Genomic DNA, 7359 nt, shown 5'->3' with positions numbered 1-7359 from the left:
TAGTCAATGATATTTCGTTTTAGTGGATGGATGCATCAAATTGTGTAAAATGATGCGTCGAAATAGAAATGAGGTAAGAAAAATGACATGATTCCACGATATTGCGTATTAAATCCCTTTCTTGCAGCCCATTCTCAAGTGCATCTACAGAAACCGATGAGGATACGTCGTTGTTAATCCATTAAAGAAAAGGAAAATAGAAAACAGTGTGCCACGCAGATTCGTGCAATCCACGGTCGTCAACGGTCATCTTCAAAGATACGCATGGAACGCGATTTTTCAACGAATTGACAACGATGTGTTCACATCGGTTACTATAGATGCAGTTGCAAATGGAGTGTGTCCGAAACTAGTAGTGCATATAAAATAATTATAACACAACTGGAAAGATCACGTCATTTTTCATACCTTATTTCCGTGTAGACACTTACTATAATAATGTCATGCTCAAATTTACTGAGGTTGTGGGGCTACGCAGAAGATAACAAGGAAATGAGGTGCTTCGATGGACAAAGTTGCCAGAGAACTGAATGTTCGGGGAAACTAGTGCAAGAGCTGGTTTGGAGCGTAGTACACCGATAGTTTCTTGAAATGATTCAAACTTTGGTCTATCCAGATGACTTACATCATGGTTTATTTTCAAAATAAAAAATTACGTGAAAGTTGTCAAACTGTGTAAACATGTGTAAAATATGATATGGAGCAAAGAAATTATGTTATGCCTGATCTTAGTACCTGCTTTATTTACATTAAGTATTCAGCTGTAAACAGCATTTCATATGGCACACATGGGTCAAAACGTACCTGTGCTCTTACCAAATGAGAACCACAATATCACATTTAACATCTACAGTTAATGTTGCAAAAACTCAACCTAAGATCTTGTGAATTGTTAATTTTAATGTAGCATTAGGATATATCCTGAGCGTCACCCACCAGTAGAGAAATTTTTTTAGCCATTATGGGAATATAACAACTTGGGCAGGTATACGTTCGTCATCGAAATGGAGTAAGTGATTTTGAGTTAAGATGCTCCTGTTCCCGTTTGTCCTGAATTGTAGCGGCTCTTTGAATCAGCAGGTGTGGGATTTTTTTGAGCAGCTGATTTAAGTTTGATTTGTTTGTGGCACTGGGGCAATGCTTCTACCCATAGTGCGCTTCCGTCTGTAATAGGCATATATGTTCACTGACTAGGAATCTCATTTACCACACACGTAGACTGCGGTATTTCCGCGTTGTTCTGTGGCCTTACTGTTACCATCAATTGTTCTGTGCTGTTTTCCAAATATGCCTTGATTAATTTAAAAAAATGGGAATATGTAACAATAATGATTTGTCAGTGCAGATATATTTTGAAACATCTGCCTTCAGCCAGAATTTGTCATGGCACTACTTGGTATCAGCCAAAAGGAGTAAACATATCAATTTCAAAACACAGTTCTGGATTATATTTTAAATCTGATATCACATATTATAATTTGAATTGAAACATATGTATGGTAACCTTAGTTAAATAATCAATACTTAACAACATTATTATAAGAGGCATATATGAAATGATCGATTTTTTGTTACATTTCAACACATTAATATTTATTTATAACAGTTTGAAAATATTTAATCAAATATTCTTATCAACATTTTTGGCATCAGTTTTAATGTTTTTTACCCTGTCGATACATTTAGCAGTTCTATACAATAGATAATTATATATTACAAAGCAGTAGGTAAAAAATACACACTACATATCGGTAACCATGTAAAAAGTAGAGCAAAAATATTTCTGACGAAGTCTCTTTTTGTGTTGCTGCTCTATCCGGCCAGCCGTGCGACACGGGGCGCGCTCAGTTCGAAGCACCGGCATTCGTCCGCGCAGCGTCGCCGTCGACGACATCGACTGCTCGCCTGTGTCCAGCGGAGTCACTGCCGCTGCTTCCGTCGCTGGCGCCGCCGTGGACTGCGCGCCGCTGTCGACACCGGTCGCCTCCAACAAGTTGATCTCGGGCTGCGCTCGTGCCGACCTGTGCAACACACGGACACAAAGCGGTCTTAGAGTTACACGGTAGTCCTGGACCACTAAAACAAAGCAGTCATCAGGTTCTCACATGGCATTTTCAATAAACGACTGCCTGCAGCGTGGGAGTTTTGATTTCAGTTCAACATGAGTACATCTACATCTACATGTACATTTATACTCCGCAAGTCACCCAACGGTGTGTGGCTGAGGGCACTTTACGTGCCACTGTCAGTACCTCCCTTTCCTGTTCCACTCGCGTACGGTTCGCGGGAAGAACGACTGCCGGAAAGCCTCCGTGCGCGCTCGAATATCTCTAATTTTACATTCGTGATCTCCTCGGCAGGTATTAGTAGGGGGAAGCAATATATTCGATACCTCATCCAGAAACGCACCCTCTCGAAACCTGGACAGCAGGCTACACCGCGATGCAGAGCGCCTCTCTTGCAGAGTCTGCCACTTGAGTTCGCTAAACGTCTCCGTAACGCTATCATGCTTACCAAATAACCCTGTGACGAAACGCGACGCTCTTCTTTGGATCTTCTCTCTGTCAACCCCACCTGGTACGGTACCACACGAAAGAGCAATAGTCAAGTATAGGACGACCGAGTGTTTTGTAAGCCACCTCCTTTGTTGATGGACTACATTTTCTAAGGACTCTCCCAATGAATCTCAACCTGGCACCCGCTTCACCAACAATTAATTTTATATGACCATTCCACTACAAATCGTTCCGCCGGCCGCGGTGGTCTCGCGGCTCTAGGCGCGCAGTCCGGAACCGCGCGACTGCTACGGTCGCAGGTTCGAATCCTGCCTCGGGCATGGATGTGTGTGATGTCCTTAGGTTAGTTAGGTTTAAGTAGTTCTAAGTTCTAGGGGACTGATGACCACAGCTGTTAAGTCCCATAGTGCTCCGAGCCATTTGAACCATACAAATCGTTCCGTACGCATATGCCCAGATATTTTACAGAAGTAACTGCTACCAGCCTTTGTTCCGCTATCATATAATCATACAATAAAGGATCCTTCTTTCTATGGGTTCGCAATGCATTACATTTGTCTATGTTAAAGGTCAGTTGTTACTCCCTGCACCAAGTGTCTATCCGCTGCAGATCTTCCTGCATTTCGCTGCAGCTGTTGGTTCATCTACTCTCAAAGTATGTGATCTTTCCATTAGTTACTGTGTAATGTGGGGAAGCCGCTACTAAAGTAGTACCTTTTCCCTTACTTCTGAGCCATATACACTGTGTGATCAAAAGTATCTACACACCCACAAAAACATACGTTATTCATATTAGATGCATTGTGCTGTCACCTACAGTCAGGTATTCCATATCAGCGACATCAGCAGTCATTAGACATCGTGAGAGAGTAGAATGGGGCGCTCCGTGGAACTCACGGACTTCGCATGTGGTCAGGTGATTGGGTCTCACTTGTGTCATAAATCTGTACGCGAGATTTCCACACACCTAAACATGCCCAGGTCCACTGTTTCCGATGTGATAGTGAAGTGGAAACGTGAAGGGACACGTACAGCACAAAAGTGTACAGTCTGACCTCGTCTGTTGACGGACAGATACAGCCGACAGGTGAATAGGTTCGTAATGTGTAACAGGCAGACATATATCCAGATCATTACACAGGAATTCTAGACTGTATCAAGATCCACTGCAAGTACGAGGGTGACCCAAAAGAAATGCACACTATTTTTGTAATAATTCAGTTTTCATTCTGCATGTGTGAAAATTTTACAGTGTGTAGATACATCCCTCCCGCTTGTTTTCAAATTTAGTTCGACTTGTCCCCGTGAGTGGCGCCGTCACAGCATGTCTTCAAGATGGCTGCTACACTTGACGTTCGTCAGAAGCAACGTGCAGTCATAGAATTCCTGTGCTGTGAAAACGAAACAGTGGGAAACATCCACAAGAGGTTGAAAAAGGTGTATGGAGATGCTGCTGTCGATCGCAGTACAGTTAGTAGGTGGGCAAGCAGGTTTCGTGATGAAAGCGGGCACGGCAATATTGAGAATTGTCCTCGCAGCGGCAGGCCTCGTACTGCACACACTCCAGACAATGTGCAGTTAACGAATTGGTGACTGCTGACAGAGGCATCACAGTGAACGAATTGTCACGTTACGTTGGGATAGGGGAAGGAAGTATTCGTAGAATACTGAAAGTGTTGGCGTTAAAAGAGGTTTGTGACAGGTGGGTTTTCAGGATGTTGACAATGGCTCACAAAAAAACAAGGAAAACGGTATGCAGCGAACTTTTGGAACAGTACGAGAATGGTGGAGATGAATTTCTTGGAAGAATTGTGACAGGTGATGAAACATGACACCATCATTTTTCACCAGACACGAAGAGGCAGTCAATGGAGTGGCGTCATGCAAATTCACTCAAGGAAAAAAAGAAATTCGAAACCACACCCTCTGCTGGAAAAGTTCTGGCTACGGTGTGTTTCGATTCCGAAGGACTCTTGCTTGTGGTCATCATGCCAAGTGGAACCATCATAAATTCTGATGCGTATGTGGTGTCACTGAAGAAACTTCAAACTCGACTGAGTCGTGTTCAACCACATCGGCAAAAGCAAGATGCTTTGCTGTTGCGCGAAAATGCACGGCCACATGTCAGTCAAAAAACCATGGAAGCGATCACAAAACACGGATGGACAACACTGAAACACCCGCCTTACAGTCCTGACCTGGCTTACCGTGAGGGTATACAGGCGCTGGTTCCTAGATGGCGTAAGGCAGTTGAGAGGGATGGAAATTATGTGGAGAAATGAAAATATTGTTCCTAAAGGGTGTATCTACACACGGCAAAACTTTAAAACATGATGAATAAAATATGGATTTTTTTAAAAAAATGGTATGTATTTCTTTTGGAGTGACCCTCGCACTATGACTATTGGGCGGGAGGTGAGAAAACTTGGATTTCATTGTCGAGTGGCTGCTCATAAGCCATGTCACGCTGCTAAATGCCAAACGATGCCTTGCTTGGTATAAGGAGAGCAATCATTGGACCATTGAACAGTGGAAAAACGTTGTGTGGAGTGATGCATCACGGTAGGCAATATGGCGATCCGATTGCAGCGTGTGGGTATGGCGAATGCCAGGTGAACGTCATCTGACAGCATGTGTAGTGCCAACAGTAAAATTCGGAGGCAGTGCTGTTATGGTATTGTCGTGTTTTTCATAGAGGGGGCTTGAACCCCTTGTCGTTTTGCGTGGCACTATCACAGCACAGGCCTTCTTGCTTCCCACTGTTGAAGAGCAATTCGGGGATGGCGACTGCATCATTCAAGACGATCGAGCACCTGTTCATAATGCACGGCCTGTGGCGGAGTGGTTGCACGACAATAACATCCCTGTAATGGACTGGTCTGGACAGAGTCCTGACCAGAACGCCGACATCCTGCCGGGCCTCACCGACCGACATTGAAACCCCTCTTCAGTGCAGCACTCCGTGAAGAATAGGCTGTCATTCCCCAAGAAACCTTACAGCATCTAATTGAAAGTATACCTGCGAGAGTGGAACCTGTCATCAGGGCTAAGGTTGGGCCAACACCATTCTGAATTCCAGCATTACGCATGGATGGTGCCACGAACTTGTAGGTCATTTTCTACCACGTGTCCAGATACTTTTGATCACATAGTGCATGTGTGGTGCACAACTGAACTGCGTCTGATAGGACTTTGTGAATGCCTCTGGTTTTCTGCTGGCACTGTTATGAGGATTTACGTAAATGTATGTGATATCCTGTTCTTCTTTCCATATACAACCATTTTTATTCTTTTCTTGATGATCAAATGATTTATAAAATTTATGTGTCTCTGTTAAAGTATTGTTAATTTTCAGTCATTTTCAACAAAAATTAAGTTTTCTAAATTCACTTTTCATAATCCACTAACGCTTAGTACATCAGTACTTTAATGGGATGAATGGAATGTGTCGTACCTAGAGGATAATGTACCTAGGAACACAGGACGTGCTTTGGTTAGCAGTTTAGTCTAGTAACTGATTTTATAATGACATGAAGGAATATGCACTAGAGTCCACCATAAGCAGCATCCGCCAGTTTCCACGGTTTTGGTTGTTGCTAGACACGAGGTTGTGTAGTGCGGCTTTCGCAAATATTTCGAGGTCTAGACATTGTAATTTTGTATAATATGTTAAAGATATTTGGAATGTTTGGGTCACGAAAGCTGGCAACAGCCGGGAGACTGGTGTGCTGACCGCATACCCCTCCGTATCCCCATCCAGTAACGTCTATCGGCTGGTCGGTGTTACGGTCTTCCGAGGCCTGTTCGGGCGGATTTTGAAGTTTTTTTTTATTTGGAACGTACTGTTAATTCTACACTTAAAGAATTTTATTGAAAGTAAGTCTATATGTTTTTGAAATTAGTCGTACAGCATCTGAAGGGTAACTCAATACTTAGCCGCTCGAGCATCCTCCTGTACTTTGATGCAGAAGAATACTTTCTACCTTGCAAATTAAATGAGGTTCTTCAATGTCTTAACAATTTTACCTACCTTGATAATGGAAAACTGTGTCTCCTTACAACAGCTTCAGTTTCAAAATGTATTTAACTTGCAACTGGGTTTTGACATTACTTATGCTTACTTTCACTTATTGGTGTGTGTCACAGTAATGTAACAGGTAACAAACACACTGTCCGAACAGGCCATGAATGTCTAACAGGACCGACCAGTTGCTGGTCATCCTCAGGCCCTAAGCGTCACCGAGTGCTAATGCAGAGGTGCATGTCGTCAGCAAACCGCTCTCCCAGCCGTTGTCAGCTTTGTTGACCAGTGCCGCTACTTCTCAGTGAAGCAGCTCCTCATCTGGCCTCATAATGGCTGAACGCACCCGGCTTGCCAGAAGCACTCGGCAGACCGGGACTTTGTCCAGTTTTAACGATTTCAGCTGTTTCTATACGCCACTGACACTAATATTTATTTACTCACCTTTTCCGTGCTACTTGGATGAAATTAAGGCAAGTCTCTTGGGTTTTCCTTCGTGAGGGAACATTGGACGCATATTTAACCATTTCTGCTTTTGGTTTGCTACTGTCAATTTCTGTTCCTGCCTTGTCCATGAGTGACTACACATACGAAGAGAAATCCTTTGGGTTTTGTTAAAGATCTTTCGACAATATTCCGGTGAAGCAGTGACTGAAAACATCAGGCACTGCTGCCTTGATTGCCAAACGCGTATTGATCAGCATCTCTATATCCATAGCGCCATATTACTTTTAATACCCATTCTGCAGGAGTCTCTGTTTCTTTACAGTGACATTATGCTATGGAAGCTCTCTCCTATGTTCTACTAGAAGTGAGTCTGTC

General features: G+C 43.3%; 1 protein-coding gene across 2 annotated transcripts in view; it reads right to left on the bottom strand.

Annotated features, from left to right (window-relative positions):
* Window positions 1-1883: 1883 nt before the first annotated feature.
* Window positions 1884-7359, bottom strand: part of LOC124612871 — a 480199-nt gene continuing 474723 nt past the window's right edge. For both annotated transcript variants that reach the window (XM_047141307.1, XM_047141306.1), the window contains exon 7: window positions 1884-2021. The gene's annotated coding sequence lies outside the window, so the exon portion shown is untranslated. The remainder of the gene's footprint in view (window positions 2022-7359) is intronic.

This window comes from Schistocerca americana, chromosome 4, assembly GCF_021461395.2.
Source record: "Schistocerca americana isolate TAMUIC-IGC-003095 chromosome 4, iqSchAmer2.1, whole genome shotgun sequence".
NCBI classification, from domain to species: domain Eukaryota; kingdom Metazoa; phylum Arthropoda; class Insecta; order Orthoptera; family Acrididae; genus Schistocerca; species Schistocerca americana.
This window is presented reverse-complemented; position numbering and strand designations above follow the sequence as displayed.